Genomic DNA, 19,302 nt, shown 5'->3' with positions numbered 1-19,302 from the left:
CAGATCATACGTGACCACCTACAGGCTAATGTACCAGTGTCGGAAATAAAAGAATCACTGTTACTAGGGAACCAAAGTAGAAAAAGTGTTATGCTCAGATTTCACACTCAAGACAGGAAAAAAGATCTAATAATTTCATCTATCAAAGCAAAAAAAGATATACAGGAGGGCCCCACTTATACGGCGGGTTAGGTTCCAGGCTACCGCCGTAAAGCGGAAACCGCCGTAAAGTGGAACACCCTTTTTTTCCACTTACAAATGCATACAAACACTAGATAACAAGTTTACACTAACATATATTATGTTAGCAATAGAACCAGGCATCAAAAAACAATAAAAAAGTACAATACACACATAGTGCACTCATTACTTACCTTAAAATATTTATAGTCTTAATCTAGGGTGAGACAAGTAGTATTTATTGTAAGAAATCAAGTGTGGTATGTATGGTAGTCAGCCAGGCTACCATACCAGGCCACCCCACCCACACATACTATTCTATGATATTTAAGCATCCCAGAGCGATAAAATGTATATACAGTTCACTCATTACTTACCTTAAAATATAGGGTGAGATGAGTAGTATTTATTGTAAAAAATCAAGTGTGGTATGTATGGTAGTCAGCCGGGCTACCATACCAGAGAGAAAGAATGAGTGCATGAGAGAGGACTGGCGCAGAGTTATGTAAACAAACCAGGCGAAGGTAAGTTTTGTAAACAGTGTACACGTCTGGTTTGTGTACAAGTTACATTGTGTACAGGTTGTCTCTACATTGATACGGTAGAATAAATAAAGAAGAACACTCCCATTCTCATGTAACATCATTTTGAGAAGAAATGATGCTCTGAGTGAAGGCAATGGAAGTAAGTCACTCTGACATTTTTGGGTTATCCTAGGTTCTCTACACATATGTTGTTATGTATTTATGTTATGTATCGTGTTTATTATATAATTTTGAAAAAAATATCACGGATGGATTAATGAAAATGTGTATATTAACGTAATATACAACATTTAATGATACACCGAGCTCAGACAGCGTAAACAAACAAACTGAACAGGTTGTGGACGATCACTCGGTCAGGCGAAATAGACGGTATTAATGCGTGTCCAGTTTTAGTTCATTCATGTACATTTGTAAGAGTTTGTGAAACTTTTACCTTATAATATTTTTATTATTATAATAATAATTAAATTACGAAACAAATACTCTTACACTGTGTACAAGTTAGTACAGAATTATAGCTATAAAGTGAAGGCATACGAAAGGAATATTTTTCTACAGTTATCCCTAGTAACAGGTGACGGGCTAGAGAAAACGTAATTCTTCCGACACTTCTACAAACCGTTTGGTAAACATCTCATATATATTTGTATAAATTTTTATACTGTGGTTTCATGTATCATGTTTGTGTGTTACATAATGTGTTTCTTATATAATTTTGAAAAAAATATCATAGATAGATTAAGGGAAATGTCTATATTAACGTAATATGCGACATTAATGCGCCCAAGAGATTATTATTATTACTATTATTATTATTATTATTATTATTATTATTATTATTATTATTATTATTATTGCATCAAGAGTAGAGAGACTCTTAGTGATTTTAATGTGTACCTACATGCCAGCACAGTGTGTAAGTTTATTTAGGTACAGGTGTACACAAGTTTAATTATCAAGTACAATACATATAAAATATACAATAACTTTAAAACACTTGAAATTTTGGAAAGTTTCCAGACATAATAAGGAGCTGTGCTCAGGGAGAATGTAAACAAACTCGGTGGGCCGCTGTGACCGTATTAGAAAGACAGGTGGGGGGAGCCGTATAGTGAGTTTTGGTCATAATTTGAAATGTCCGTATTAGCAGAACGCCGTAAAGCGAAACGCCGTAAAGCGGGGCCCTCCTGTATACATAAATGAGTGTCTTGCAAGAAAACGACAGAACCTCCTGTACAGAGTGAGAAAACTGAAACGTGAGAATAATGATAAAATTCACCAGTGCTTTGTACGTGATGGACAAATTCTAGTAAGAAAAACAAATGTAGGCTGTGTTTACTACATAACAAATGAAAATGAACTAGCAAACTTCCTTCATGATGCAAACATTGCAGAGTCTGACTGACATTAGTGACTAACTTCTTACTACGTTAGTGTATGTTACTATGTAATTATTGAACTAATCCCTGTACTATCACCTCCAAGATAGTATTTTACTACCTCATTATCCTATGTGTCCCACAGAGTTCTTTGTGTGACCCCTTTTGTGTTATTTTCCCAGATTCCCTATCCACAAATTCTTATTTGTTAATAGGATACTTACTCTTTATTAATATCTGTATTACCTTTTTCTTTCCTACTTAAGCCCTGTTTAATTTCTCTAATAATCTTACCACATTTTCCCCTTTTCTCCCTAACTACAAATAACTAACTAGTGTATATTCCTGCTACACTACTGTGCAATACCTTTACCATCCTTAACTAGCTAGTACCAACTACCTCAAAAAATCTTCCTATAGTGATATTAACCCTTTCAGGGTCCGTCTCATTGATCAACGGCTTTACGTTGAGTGTCCAAACCGTAGATCAACGCCAAAATTCTAGCGCCGTCAAATTTAGCGCGAAAACGCTCATAGGCCTACATGTGAGAGAACAGGTCTGCGTGGTGGGTGTGCACCATAAACAAAAAATCTAGGCGCCCACATAGCATTGTGGGAACGCCGGCTCAGTTACCCTTGTTCACCGTGCCTCGTCGCAGGTCAGCTCTCACTCCCTGGAAAATTGGGACTCTCCTCTTCCTATCTGATAGTTCTGACACTGATGGAAGTGGAAATGAAGACGAATTCTACGGCTTTGATCAGTTAGTGACCGAAAAGAATGACCAGGATATCGATAATAGTGCACAAAACCCTGACGATCCTCAACCTTCTACCTCTGGTGTGGGCACTTGTGACTCACGGTCGGTTGTTCCTCATCGCAAGAGAAAACTAATATTTTCGCGTGGCCAGGCCTCTGACTTCAGTAATGATGATGATAGTGACGTGGACTGTGATTTTATTGCGCTCGACGATCAATCGAGTAGTGATAGTGAGGAATCATATTCACCAGTGAAGCGTCGGTATGTTTGCCGCCGCATGCGCTCGGGTAGTGTACGCTATGCTGTGCCCAGGGGACGGAGTACATCCCGGAGTACATCCTGTGGCCCAACACCAGTTTTAGGTAGTGATAGTGAGGATGATGTGGCTACACTTGGCATGGATAGACCACAGGCATCAGTGGATGGTGTTAGTGGTGATGGTAGTGGCACCTCCATGCGTGACTCACGAGGCCACGCTGGGACCCATGCCGCTGACTCGTCAGTTCAAGGACAAAGCGGAGCGCCAGCCACCAGCCCACCACAACCACAACCACCCGCACAACCAGCCTATGATGTCCAGTATCCACCAGCAAACCGTATGTGGGATTGGCACCAAAATCCCAATTTTGTTCCCAAGCCTCACCACTTTGATGATTCTCAAAGTGGAATTCTACCTACTTGTCCCCTTGGAACCACGGCCAATGAAATGGAATTCTTTGAATTATTCTTTGACCAGCCATTGGTGGAAATTATTGTCAGGGAAAGTAATAAGTATTTTGAGTACACCATGGCAAATATGATCTTATCACCACAGTCAAGACTACACAGGTGGAAAGAGATGACTGATGCAGAAATGTATTTGCTTTTTGCAACAATAATGCTTATGCCTCACGTCTATAAGCATAATATAAAAGCATACTGGTCCACAGATCGGCTAATTTCTACCCCGGTCTTCAGTGAAATCATACCAGTGAACAGGTTTATCTTACTCTTACGTATGTTGCACTTCTCTGACAAAACCAGGCCTGACAGAAGTGACAGGTTATACAAGATTAGAAATGTTTTCATGTATCTCAAACAAAAGTTCAGCATATACTTTTATCCATTCAAGAATCTTGTAATTGACGAGTCTTTGATTTTGTTCAAAGGTAGACTGTCATTCAAGCAGTATATACCGAGCAAGAGGAAACACTTTGGTATAAAACTGTTTGTACTCTGTGATTGTGACAGAGGCCTGGTGTTGGATATTGTTGTATACACGGGTAGTAAAACATTGAAAGATACCAAGATGTTATTGGGTATCTCAGGTGACGTAGTGAAAAACATGATGGCACCTTATCTTGGTAAGGGGCATACATTATATACCGATAACTGGTACACAAGCCCATTACTCAGCGATTTCATGGGAGTGAACAAGACAGATGTGTGTGGCACAGTGCGTTCTAATCGTAAACATATGCCCAGGCTCAACGCAGGTGCTCGTGGTGATGACGTGCAGGTGTTTACTGCCAATGACATCATGGCATTACGGTGGCATGACAAACGAGATGTCACATTGTTGACAACCATTCACCGTAATGAAATGCAAGACAGTGGCAAAGTTGATCGAGTGACTAATGAACGTATTCGAAAACCAGTGTCAGTGATTGATTATACACAAAACATGCGCTTGGTTGACAAGTGTGACATGCAGATTGGTTTTGTTGACTGTGTTCGTAAGAGTTACAAGTGGTACATGAAACTTTTCTTCCATCTCATGGACATTTCAATGCTCAATGCATATAATATGTACCAAATAAAGACTGGCAACAGACCACTGTATGGTGAATTTTGTTTGTCTGTTGTCAGACAACTCATAATGAAGTACCAGGTAACAACACCTGCTATACAACATGGTCCTCGAATTCCTCAGGATATACCCAAGCGTTTGAGGAGAGAAGGTGATCATTTCATAATACAGCTTCCTTCAACTAAGAAGAAATTTGCTCAGAAGAGATGCATTGTCTGTGCACAAACAAAACGACGGCAACAAAGACGCAAAGACACTTGGTTTATGTGTGAGGAATGTAAGGTGCCTCTGTGCATGGTGCCTTGTTTCAAGGAGTTCCACAAGCTCCAGCAGTTTTAAAACCATGTCCAGTGATTGTAAATATGTAAATATATCATAGAACATTAGTATTATACAATATTTGTGCATGTTTATTGTAATAAACAACAGTGGGAAACAATAATATGATAATAACTTTAGTGCGGTTATTGTGTTCAATACAGTGAGTTTATATATATACATTATATACAGTATTGGTCTCTCAGGCCCCAAATGTTAGTAGGAATAGAAAAAAATTGGAAAAGAAAAGAAAAAACAACTAAAACCACAAAATAATGTAATGCGCGTATGTGGAATTCGTCGATGTTGCCGCCACCACATCATTTTTGACAAACTTCTTGGCACTGTATCTCGGTAAGTACTGATCAGATTTTTTTTTTGTCTTATTACCTTCACAAAAATATGCTCTTTAATTCTGTAAGAAAAATAATTTTTTTTTTTTTTTTTTCAAAATTTCTTGGACACTGGAGCACCACTTCAGATTTTGGCCTTGGACCCTGAAAGGGTTAACTGCTCAAACTTTATGCTATAAGGCAATACCTACTCTAAGATAATTTTCATATCTTAGTGACTATATTGTGTGTGCAGTTAGTGTATATCTCAATTATATCATTGTTCAAGGCCCTTAACTATCTTTTGATAACTAGTACTGTTAACTACCTCATATTATTTTTTTTACTTTTTATAGTACAATATATTGCTAGTAGGTTGGTAGACAGCAACCACCCAGGGAAGTACTACCGTCCTGCCAGATGACTGTGAAACAGAAACCTGTAACTGTTTTGCATGATGGTAGGATTGCTGGTTTCTTTTTCTATCTCATAGACACGCTAGATAACAGGGATATCTTGATACTCCTACTTACACTTTGGTCACACTTCACAGACACGCACATGCATATATATATACATACATCTAGGTTTTTCTCCTTTTTCTAAATAGCTCTTGTTCCTCTTTATTTCTTCTATTGTCCATGGGGAAGTGGAAAAGAATCTTTCCTCCGTAAGCCATGCGTGTCGTATGAGGCGACTAAAATGCCGGGAGCAATTGGCTAGTAACCCCCTTCTCCTGTAGACATTTACTAAAAAAGAGAAGAAGTAAAACTTTATAAAACTGGGATGCTTAAATGTGCGTGGATGTAGTGCGGATGACAAGAAACAGATGATTGCTCATGTTATGAATGAAAAGAAGTTGGATGTCCTGGCCCTAAGCGAAACAAAGCTGAAGGGGGTAGGGGAGTTTCGGTGGGGGGAAATAAATGGGATTAAATCTGGAGTATCTGAGAGAGTTAGAGCAAAGGAAGGGGTAGCAGTAATGTTGAATGATCAGTTATGGAAGGAGAAAAGAGAATATGAATGTGTAAATTCAAGAATTATGTGGATTAAAGTAAAGGTTGGATGCGAGAAGTGGGTCATAATAAGCGTGTATGCACCTGGAGAAGAGAGGAATGCAGAGGAGAGAGACAGATTTTGGGAGATGTTAAGTGAATGTATAGGAGCCTTTGAACCAAGTGAGAGAGTAATTGTGGTAGGGGACCTGAATGCTAAAGTAGGAGAAACTTTTAGAGAGGGTGTGGTAGGTAAGTTTGGGGTGCCAGGTGTAAATGATAATGGGAGCCCTTTGATTGAACTTTGTATAGAAAGGGGTTTAGTTATAGGTAATACATATTTTAAGAAAAAGAGGATAAATAAGTATACAAGATATGATGTAGGGCGAAATGACAGTAGTTTGTTGGATTATGTATTGGTAGATAAAAGACTGTTGAGTAGACTTCAGGATGTACATGTTTATAGAGGGGCCACAGATATATCAGATCACTTTCTAGTTGTAGCTACACTGAGAGTAAAAGGTAGATGGGATACAAGGAGAATAGAAGCATCAGGGAAGAGAGAGGTGAAGGTTTATAAACTAAAAGAGGAGACAGTTAGGGTAAGATATAAACAGCTATTGGAGGATAGATGGGCTAATGAGAGCATAGGCAATGGGGTCGAAGAGGTATAGGGTAGGTTTAAAAATGTAGTGTTAGAGTGTTCAGCAGAAGTTTGTGGTTACAGGAAAGTGGGTGCGGGAGGGAAGAGGAGCGATTGGTGGAATGATGATGTGAAGAGAGTAGTAAGGGAGAAAAAGTTAGCATATGAGAAGTTTTTACAAAGTAGAAGTGATGCAAGGAGGGAAGAGTATATGGAGAAAAAGAGAGAGGATAAGAGAGTGGTGAAGCAATGTAAAAAGAGAGCAAATGAGAGAGTGGGTGAGATGTTATCAACAAATTTTGTTGAAAATAAGAAAAAGATTTGGAGTGAGATTAACAAGTTAAGAAAGCCTAGAGAACAAATGGATTTGTCAGTTAAAAATAGGAGAGGAGAGTTATTAAATGGAGAGTTAGAGGTATTGGGAAGATGGAGGGAATATTTTGAGGAATTGTTAAATGTTGATGAAGATAGGGAAGCTGTGATTTCGTGTATAGGGCAAGGAGGAACAACATCTTGTAGGAGTGAGGAAGAGCCAGTTGTGAGTGTGGGGGAAGTTCGTGAGGCAGTAGGTAAAATGAAAGGGGGTAAGGCAGCCGGGATTGATGGGATAAAGATAGAAATGTTAAAAGCAGGTGGGGATATAGTTTTGGAGTGGTTGGTGCAATTATTTAATAAATGTATGGAAGAGGGTAAGGCACCTAGGGATTGGCAGAGAGCATGCATAGTTCCTTTGTATAAAGGCAAAGGGGATAAAAGAGAGTGCAAAAATTATAGAGGGATAAGTCTGTTGAGTACACCTGGCAAAGTGTATGGTAGAGTTATTATTGAAAGAATTAAGAGTAAGATGGAGAATAGGATAGCAGATGAACAAGGAGGCTTTAGGAAAGGTAGGGGGTGTGTGGACCAGGTGTTTACAGTGAAACATATAAGTGAACAGTATTTAGATAAGGCTAAAGAGGTCTTTGTGGCATTTATGGATTTGGAAAAGGCGTATGACAGGGTGGATAGGGGGGCAATGTGGCAGATGTTGCAGGTGTATGGTGTAGGAGGTAGGTTACTGAAAGCAGTGAAGAGTTTTTACGAGGATAGTGAGGCTCAAGTTAGAGTATGTAGGAAAGAGGGAAATTATTTCCCAGTAAAAGTAGGCCTTAGACAAGGATGTGTGATGTCACCGTGGTTGTTTAATATATTTATAGATGGGGTTGTAAGAGAAGTAAATGCGAGGGTCTTGGCAAGAGGCGTGGAGTTAAAAGGTAAAGAATCACACATAAAGTGGGAGTTGTCACAGTTGCTCTTTGCTGATGACACTGTGCTCTTGGGAGATTCTGAAGAGAAGTTGCAGAGATTGGTGGATGAATTTGGTAGGGTGTGCAAAAGAAGAAAATTAAAAGTGAATACAGGAAAGAGTAAGGTTATGAGGATAACAAAAAGATTAGGTGATGAAAGATTGGATATCAGATGGGAGGGAGAGAGTATGGAGGTGAATGTATTCAGATATTTGGGAGTGGACGTGTCAGCGAATGGGTCTATGAAAGATGAGGTGAATCATAGAATTGATGAGGGGAAAAGGGTGAGTGGTGCACTTAGGAGTCTGTGGAGACAAAGAACTTTGTCCTTGGAGGCAAAGAGGGGAATGTATGAGAGTATAGTTTTACCAACGCTCTTATATGGGTGTGAAGCATGGGTAATGAATCTTGCAGCGAGGAGAAGGCTGGAGGCAGTGCAGATGTCATGTCTGAGAGCAATGTGTGGTGTGAATATAATGCAGAGAATTCGTAGTTTGGAAGTTAGGAGGAGGTGCGGGATTACCAAAACTGTTGTATAGAGGGCTGAGGAAGGGTTGTTGAGGTGGTTCGGACATGTGGAGAGAATGGAGTGAAACAGAATAACTTCAAGAGTGTATCAGTCTGTAGTGGAAGGAAGGCGGGGTAGGGGTCGGCCTAGGAAAGGTTGGAGGGAGGGGTAAAGGAGGTTTTGTGTGCGAGGGGCTTGGACTTCCAGCAGGCATGCGTGAGCGTGTTTGATAGGAGTGAATGGAGACAAATGGTTTTTAATACTTGACGTGCTGTTGGAGTGTGAGAAAGTAACATTTATGAAGGGGTTCAGGGAAACTGGCAGGCCGGACTTGAGTCCTGGAGATGGGAAGTACAGTGCCTGCACTCTGAAGGAGGGGTGTTAATGTTGCAGTTTAAAAACTGTAGTGTAAACCACCCTTCTGGCAAGACGTTGATGGAGTGAATGATGGTGAAAGTTTTTCTTTTTCGGGCCACCCTGCCTTGGTGGGAATCGGCCAGTGTGATAATAAAAAAAAATAATATATTGCTCAACTTATTATATATAACAAATCAGATCTTACTCCCAAATCAGTATTATATCATAGTGACTATCTGTCATTTTAACTTTGTTTACCATTACTTAATTTAGTCCCTTATATTTTTTCTCTTTTATTTTAGCTTTATATAACAACCTTAGTTCATATATTCACAATTGTTAAAATAATCAAGGTGCTATTCTCAGGTGCTAAAGTGTAATAAGCTCTTTATTTTGCCATTATATTCATTTATTTGATTACCACTTTTTTGTTCACCACAAATTATCTTAGTCCCTTTTATATTGCCTCATTTATTTTAGCTTTAAAGAGCTACCTTAGCTCATTTTTTTTTACATTTGTTAAAATAATTCAGGTGCTATTTTATAGATTTAGAATATTTACTTTGTCTTATACTTAATTCTAACTTTAGATTCACAATAAATCTTATGATAACTAGCATTGATCCTGATAACAACCTCTTATCTAATGACTTAAATGAATCAAACAGTAACTGTAATTACTACACAGCAGAACAATCAAAGGCACTTCTCAGAGCCAACAACAACATAACTGTCTTTAACTACAATATCAGATCTTTAAGCAAACATTACGATGACCTCATAGCATTACTAAATTCCCTGCATGCCAGTATGTCCATCATTACTCTCACCGAAACCTGGCTAAAGCCTGATACTAAAGATGTCTATGCCATTCCTGGTTACACAGCCATACACAACTGTAGGCCAGATCAACAAGGGGGTGGCACAGCTATATACTACTCAGACCAACTAGAATGTATCACTAATACTTGCACAAGGGATGAACATGGGGGATATGTAATAGCTAAATTCAAATCCAAATACCTACAAAAACCTCTCACAGTGATAAACATCTACAGAGTACCACAGTCAAACATTAGCCGTTTTAGTGAAAATGTAGGAAGTATGATAACTGGTGCACGCATGAACAAAGATCACTTACTACTCTCAGGTGACTTCAATATAAATCTCCTACAAGACCAAGACCCACATGTTACTGAATTCACAAACACTATGAGTAACTGCATGTTGCTACCAACAGTAACCAAACCTACAAGAGTCAAAGAGACTAGTGTTTCCCTACTAGACCACATCTGGACCAACACCATATCCCTCTTAAGATCAGGCATAATCACAGATAATACCACAGACCATTACCCTACCTTCCTCATAGCAAACCTTGGCAAATTACCCCTAGACACTACTAAAGTCACTTTCAGACTTCACAATGAGGCAGCTATCAATAACTTCACAGCAGCAGTGACAAACACTGACTGGCACACTGAGCTAGAAATCTATACAGATATTGAAGAGCACCGTAGTTGTGGAGAATCTCCACGACTACGGTGCTCTTCGCACCTACTCCAAGGTTGAGGGACTGATTACCTCATCTTCTGTATATAGTCCTACTGTCTTCAAGCTATGTCCTAGAATTTGTATTGATAAAGCCACTGGATGGCGAAACGTCTACAATAAAGATACCCAGATGTTGCACAAGTGTCTTAATTTCATCTTGTCAGTATTATATACCATTCTTGCACTATACAGATATTGACGAATGTATTATTAATTTTCTAAAAAAGACCCAATACCTCTGTAACAAGCACTGCCCTAAAAAACTAAACAGATGACTGCGAAGAGACTGAACAGTCCCTGGCTAACACCCAGTATCCTCAAATCCATAAATACAAAGCACCAATACGAAAAACAGTACAGAATGGGTCATATAACCAGAGACCAAACAAAACGTTACTCGTCAATCCTAACCAGCCTAATAAAAAGGGCTAAAAAATTGTATTATGAGAACAGATTATCCAACTTACGAGGTGACATAAAAAAGACCTGGAAAACCCTATCAGAAATACTAGGAACAAAAAAGTTAACACGAAATAGCGAAATTGAATTAACAAAACCAGATAAACCCCAATTCCCACCTACTGAAACAGCAAACAAACTCAATGATTTCTTCTCCACTATAGGAAAAAACCTTGCCAATAAAATCCCAAGCTCAGATACCCCACCCAATGACTACCTCACTGGCAACTACCTGAACACACTGTTCCTAGCTCTGACTAACCCAACTGAAGTCTCCCTTATTATCAACAAACTAAAAAACAAAACAGGAGATTTAAATACCTTACCACCCATTATATACAAAAAAAGTGTCACAGGTGCTATTACCAATCATTGCAACACTCTTTAACAAATCCATTGAATCCTCTACCTTTCCTACAGTTCTCAAAATAGCAAGGGTCACCCCGATCCATAAAGGAGGAGACCACACAGACTTTAATAACTATAGGCCAATATCCAACTTACACCCTCTCTCTAAAATCTTTGAAAAATTAATCCGTAAGCGTATCTATTCCTACCTCATCGCCCACAACATACTCAACCCCTGTCAATTTGGGTTCAGGCCTAATAAAAATACTAATGATGCTATTATCCACATGCTAGAACATATTTATACAGCAATAGAGAAAAAAGAAGTCCCACTGGGGATCTTCATTGACTTAAGTAAAGCTTTCGATACAGTTGACCACGACTTGCTCCACATGAAATTGTCGCACTATGGTATAAGAGGGCACTCCCTCAGCTATCTAAAGTCATACCTCAGCAACAGAAGCCAATATGTGAACACAAATGGGGCAAACTCTTCTGCACAGCCAATTACAGTTGGTGTCCCACAGGGAAGTGTCCAAGGCCCTCTTCTCTTTCTCATATACATAAATGACCTACCAAATGCATCGCCACCACTCAAACCCACACTATTTGCAGATGACACTACATACGTCTACTCTCACCCGAGCCCAGTCATGCTAGCCAATACTGTAAATACCGAATTACAGAAAATATCAACCTGGATGAGGACCAACAAACTTACTCTAAACATTGACAAAACCTACTACATTCAGTTTGGTAACAGAGCTACAGATGTGTCTCTAAACATAATGATAAATGGATCACCTATCACAAAACTCACAGAGGGAAAATTCTTAAGAATCCACCTTGATAATAGACTCAAATTTCAAACACATATACAACAAATTTCCAAAAAAATTTCCAAGACCATAGGCATACTATCGAAGATACGGTACTATGCTCCACAGTCAGCCCTCCTCGCCCTATATCACTCACTTATTTACCCCTATCTCACCTATGGAATTTGTGCATGGGGCTCAACAACAATAAACCATCTCAGACCACTAATCACCCAACAAAAGGCTGCAGTCAGAATTATAACAAATTCCCACTACAGACAACACACTCCACCAATATTCAAAACTCTAAACCTACTCACAGTTCAAAACATCCATACTTATTACTGCACCTACTACATACATAGAACACTTAACTCTGAAATAAACCCTCCTCTCAAACATCTCCTTACCAACCTGAACAGAACACATGACCAAAACACAAGGAACAGATCACTCTTTGATGTTCCTCATGTCCATCTCACTCTATGCAAAAACTCAGTGCACATAAAAGGCCCTAAAATCTGGAATTCATTACCTGTGAATATAAAAGAAACACTGTCTGTTTATAAATTCAAGTCTCTTCTCAAAAATCACTTACTCACCCACAACTAAATAAATACTGAATAATTGTATCTCATAAATTGTATCTCATATATGTATCTCATTATTGTATCTCATAAATGTCAACCTGTGACCCAATCAAACTTTGTTACCATTTAACTTCATTACCTAACAGAATATTCCATTCTACTAATTACACAGCAACACAGTAAATGACCATATGACCTGTCTTTGTAATACTCATTTGTACTAAATTGTTATCTGTTTTACAATAATTTTTACCACTGAATATATCATTGCTTAGTTAATCTTAAGTTAATTTTAAGCCTGCCCATAATGCTCTGCAAACAAGGGGCTTTGGCATGCTGTACTTTAAAAATTGTATTCCTTGTACTTCTCTGTATCATGTTCAAATTAAATAAATAAATAAATAAATAAATACTGTTTGTACAGCAATGCATGGAACCATACGACCTGTTTTTGTAATACATACTCATTTGTTCTTGTTATCTGTTTACAATAATGTTTTACCACTGAATACTTCATTGCTTAGTTAATCTTAAGTTAATTTTAAGCCTGCCCATAATGCTATGCATTCAAGTGGCTTTGGCATGCTGCATTTAACTGTATTCTTTTGTACTTCTCTGTATCATGTTCATATTAGTAAATAAATAAATAAATAATATATACCTGGAAGGTACTCGAGGGCTTGGTCCCAAATCTGCACATTGCCATAACAACGTACTGGAGTGAGAAATATGGGAGGAAGTGTAAAATAAACCCAGTGAGGAGGAGGGGTGCGGTGGGAACAATAAGGGAACACTGTATCAACATCCGGGGTCCCAGACTTTTCAACATCTTACCAGAAGATACCAGAAACACTGCTGGAACAAGTTTTGAAGCCTTCAAGAGGAAACTAGACAAGTATCTTCATCAGGTGCCAGATCAACCAGGCTGTGATGGATATGTGGGGCAGCGGGCCTCCAGCAGCAACAGCCTGGTTAACCAGGCGAGCACCAGACGAGCCTGGCCCATGGCCGGGCTCAGAGAGTAGATATACTCTCGAAATTCTTCAAAGGTATATCAAAGGTAGATCTACGTTCTTACCACTAGCACTCCAAACGTAGATCTACATTTTATTTTTCCTGCCTCCAAATTTGGCACAATTGACCCGAGATGCCTGGTCAGCATAGAATGGGTCTTAAGACTTGGTGTGTGCTGCTAGATCAAACAGCACGGCAAACACCAAGGATTCACTTATATCATGTCGTATTAACACTTCCCTTTTCAGGGGAAAGTGATGTTGACCCCGAGTTTAGTGGCTTTGAGGTGGATGTGGCCACCAGTGGCCGCAGAAATATCAAAAACCTCAATAATAACCCATGTGCAACATTTGTGCAACACCCTTTCAATTTTGGTACCACTGGTAGTGTCATCCTGCCAGAAACAATTCTGGAATGTGTAATACGTGTTCTGTAGGCTGGCTGGCCGGCAGCTGGCTGATTGGCTGTCTCTATCTCCGTCTGTCTGTCTGTATCTTTCTCTATCTGTCTCTATCTTGCAGGTACACATATGTAAATACAATTATACAGTGTAAATTACCTAGGATAACCCAAAAAATCCAGACAAAGTGCTATATTGTGCTTGTAGATATAATGCATAATAAGCATGACTGGCAACTGGCAAGCAATACACATTTTCACTTGTTCAGGAGTCAGACGTGATCATGTGTCATATCAGTTGGTTCATAAGCGACAAACAGACAGAAAGACACATACAGGCAGACAGAAAGACAGACACATGCAGGCAGACAGAAAGACAAAGACACACAGGCACAGACAGACAGACACACAGGCACAGACAGACACACAGGCAGACAGAAAGACATACACACACAGGCAGACAGACACACAAACAGGTAGACAGAAAGACACACACACACACACACACACACACACACACACACACACACACACACACACACACACACACACACACACACACACACACACACACACACACACACACACACAAGATGGCAAATGTAGTCCCAATTTTTAAAAAGGGAGACAGACATGAGGCACTAAACTACAGACCTGTATCACTAACGTGTATAGTATGCAAGGTCATGGAGAAGATCATCAGGAGGAGAGTGGTGGAGCACCTGGAAAGAAACAAGTGTATAATTGACAACCAGCATGGTTTCAGGGAGGGAAAATCCTGTGTCACAAACCTATTAGAGTTTTATGACAAGGTGACAGAAGTAAGACAAGAGAGAGAGGGGTGGATCAACTGCATTTTTTTGGATTTCAAGAAGGCCTTCGACACAGTTCCTCACAAGAGGTTACTGCAAAAGCTAGAGGATCAGGCACACATAACAGGAAAGGCACTGCAATGGATAAGAGAATACCTTACAGGGAGGCAACAACGAGTCATGGTACGTGATGAGGTGTCAAAGTGGGCGTCTGTGACAAGCGGGGTTCCACAGGGGTCAGTCCTTGGACCTGTGCTGTTCTTGGTATATGTGAATGACATAACGGAAGGGATAGACTCAGAAGTGTCCTTGTTTGCGGACGATGTGAAGTTAATGAGAAGAATCAAATCGGATGAGGATCAGGCAGGACTACAAAGAGACCTGGACAGGCTACAAGCCTGGTCCAGCAACTGGCTCCTTGAGTTTAACCCCGCCAAATGCAAAGTCATGAAGATTGGGGAAGGGCAAAGAAGACCGCAGACACAATATAGTTTAGATGGCCAAAGTCTGCAAACCTCACTCAAGGAAAAAGATCTGGGGGTGAGTATAACACCGAGCATATCTCCTGAGGCACACATCAATCAGATAACTGCTGCAGCATACGGGCGCCTGGCAAACCTATGGATAGCGTTCCGATACCTCAGTAAGGAGTCGTTCAAGACTCTGTATACCATTTACGTCAGGCCCATACTGGAGTATGCAGCACCAGTTTGGAATCCACACCTAGTCAAGCACGTCAAGAAATTAGAGAAAGTGCAAAGGTTTGCAACAAGACTAGTCCCAGAGCTACAGGGATTGTCCTACGAAGAAAGGTTGAGGGAAATTGGCCTGACGACACTGGAGGCCAGGAGGGTCAGGGGAGACATGATAACGACATACAAAATACTGCGCGGAATAGACAAGGTGGACAAAGACAGGATGTTCCAGAGATGGGACACAGACACAAGAGGTCACAATTGGAAGTTGAAGACTCAGATGAATCAAAGGGATGTTAGGAAGTATTTCTTCAGTCATAGAGTAGTCAAGCCGTGGAATAGCCTAGAAAGTGAAGTAGTGGAGGCGGGAACCATACATAGTTTTAAGGCGAGGTATGATAAAGCTCATGGAGCAGGGAGAGAGAGGACCTAGTAGCAATCAGTGAAGAGGCGGGGCCAGGAGCTATGACTCGACCCCTGCAACCACAAATAGGTGAGTACACACACACACACACACACACACACACACACACACACACACACACACACACTCACTCACTCACTCACTTTCATTCATTCATTGACAAATTTTCAGAGAATTGGGTAGTTCATGAGTGGAAGGAAAAGGCCTGTCAAATTAATTTTCAAGGAAGAATCAGCTCGAACCAGGATCCTGCAAGAGAAAGCACGACTGAGGGACAAACCGGACTACACTGAAAGAGAGGGTACAGAGACACAAGGAGGAAAGAGAGGCAGTGATGAAGATGAGCAGGACCCAGACACAGGAGGAAGGGCAAACACACCCCGCAGAAACTCCCGCAGAAGGCCTCCAACCGCGATAATCCCAACACAACTGAGCAATCTAAACCAGAACCCACACATTGTTCCCTCTGCCAACAACCCCCACATCACAAACCTCACCCCAACAGCTGCCCCCTATGGGCATTCTGACCCCACCCCCCTCATCACAAACCCCACCCACACCACAGCCCCCCATAGGCCCCCACCAAGGCTCTCACTCCCCCAACCCCAATATTCTCGCAGGACCACAGTGATAGAAAAGAAGCTGAAGGTTTGGTACACAAACGCAGACAGAATAACGAATAAATATGAGGAGTGGCACGAAAGAATCAGCGAGAAATCCCCAGACATCATAGCAGTCACAGAAACGAAACTCGCTGAGACAACAAATGCAATCTTCCCACCGGGATATCGGATCCTGAGGAAAGATAGGAGTAGAGGGGGAGGAGGGGTTGCACTGCTCATAAAAAACTGATGGGGATTTGAGGAAATGGAAGGCATGGACATGATTGGAGAAAGGGACTATATAGTAGGTACAATTCAGTCTGGAGAACACAAAGTAGTCATTGGAGTGATGTATAACCCACCACAGAACTGCAGGAGGCCAAGAGAGGAGTACAAAGAAAACAACAGAGCAGTGATGGACACACTGGCTGAGGTGGCAAGAAGAGCTCACTCGAGCAGAGCAAAGTTACTGGTAATGGGCAGTTTCAACCACTGGGAGATTGACTTGGAAAACCTGGAGCCACATGGGGGTCCTGAAAAATGGAGAGCCAAGATGATGGATGTGGTACTTGAAAACCTCATGCATCAACATGTCAGGGACACTACCAGAGAGAGAGGGTAGGATGAGCCAGCAAGACTGGATCTTGTGTTCACCCTGAGCAGTTCAGACATTGAGGACATCAGTTACGAGAGGCCCCTTGGAGCTAGCGATCGTGTGGTTCTGAGTTTTGATTAAATAGTAGAGCTACAAGTGGAGAAGGTAACAGGAATTGAATGGGAAAAGCCAAACTATAAAAGGGGGGACTACACAGGTATGAGGAACTTCCTGCAGGAGGTTCAGTGGGACAGAGAACTGGTAGGAAAATCAGTAAACGAGATGATGGAATATGTAACAACAAAGTGCAAGGAGGCAGAGGAAAGGTTTGTGCCCAAGGGAAATAGAAATAATAGGAAGACCAAAACGAGTCCTTGGTTTATCCGAAGGTGTAGGGAGGCAAAAACTAAGTGCGACAGAGAATGGAAAAGGTACAGGAGGCAAAGGACCCAGGAAAATAAGGAGATTAGTAGAAGAGCCAGAAATGAGTATGTACAGATAAGGAGGGAGGCTCAACGACAGTACGAGAACGACATAGCATCGAAAGTCAAGTCTGACCCGAAACTGCTGTATAGCCACATTAGGAGGAAGACAACAGTAAAAGACCAGGTGATAAGGCTGAGGAAAGAAGGTGGGGAACTCACAAGAAACGATCAAGAAGTATGCGAGGAGCTCAATATGAGATTTAAGGAAGTATTTACAGTGGAGACAAGAAGGCCTCTGGGGGGACAGAACAGAGGGGAACACCAGCAAGGAATATACCAACAAGTGTTGGATGGCATACATACAAATGAGGAGGGGGGGGAAGGGACTGCTAAGGGACATGGATACCTCAAAGGCAATGGGGCCGGACAACATCTTCCCGTGGGTCCTTAGAGAGGGAGCGGATATGCTGTGTGTGCCACTTACCACGATCTTCAACACATCCCTGGAAACTGGGCAACTACCTGAAGTATCGAAGATGGCAAATGTAGTTCCCATTTTTAAAAAAGGAGACAGAAAAGAGGCACTAAACTATAGACCTGTGTCATTGACGTGTATAGTATGCAAAGTTATGGAGAAGATTATCAGGAGGAGAGTGGTGGAGCACCTGGAACGGAACAAGAGTATAAATGCCAACCAGCACAGATTCATGGAAGGCAAATCCTGTGTCACAAACCTTCTGGAGTTTTATGATAATGTAACACAAGTAAGACACAAGAGAGAGGGGTGGGTTGATTGCATCTTCTCGGACTGCAAGAAGGCCTTTGACACAATTCTTCACAAGAGATTAGTGCAGAAGCTAGAGGATCAGGCACATATAACAGGAAGGACACTGCAGTGGATCAGAGAATACCTGAAAGGGAGGCAACAACGAGTCATGGTACGTGATGAGGTATCACAGTGGGCACCTGTGACGAGCGGGGTCCCACAGGGGTCGGTCCTAGGACCAGTGCTATTTTGGGTATATGTGAACGACATGATGGAAGCGTTAGACTCAGAAGTGTCCCTGTTCGCAGATGATGTGAAGTTGATTCAATTCAATTCATTTCACGTTTATCCTCTATAAGGGTTACAATGTGGGGTTTACAGGTTTTGGGTATTGTGTGGTTTACATGTTATAAAATACTAATTACAGAGGGGGCCACTAGGACACCTAGCATGGCTAGGCATTTCGAGCAGACTTAGATTAATTCTTAACATTAAATTCTTACAGATTATGGTATTAAGGCTAAGTGACTACATCATAATTTGTGAGTTTAGCAATGTGAATGCTTTTGTTTTGGCACAATACAAGGTGTCTATATTGGAGTATCATAGGCAAACTTATGACTAGTTAGGATTTATTATTTTAAGATTAAGATTAGTATTTCTGGGTTTACAGTCAGTGGGTGAGTGAGTGCAAATGGAACCACCAGG

At 40.8% G+C, this 19,302-nt stretch overlaps 1 protein-coding gene across 8 annotated transcripts in view; it reads left to right on the top strand.

Moving 5' to 3' along the window:
• The window catches only part of LOC128689088 (phospholipid phosphatase 5), a 108,198-nt gene that overhangs the window by 8,294 nt on the left and 80,602 nt on the right, over positions 1-19,302 (top strand). The gene's annotated exons all lie outside the window — the stretch shown is intronic.

This window comes from Cherax quadricarinatus, chromosome 21, assembly GCF_038502225.1.
Source record: "Cherax quadricarinatus isolate ZL_2023a chromosome 21, ASM3850222v1, whole genome shotgun sequence".
Lineage (NCBI taxonomy): Eukaryota > Metazoa > Arthropoda > Malacostraca > Decapoda > Parastacidae > Cherax > Cherax quadricarinatus.
This window is presented reverse-complemented; position numbering and strand designations above follow the sequence as displayed.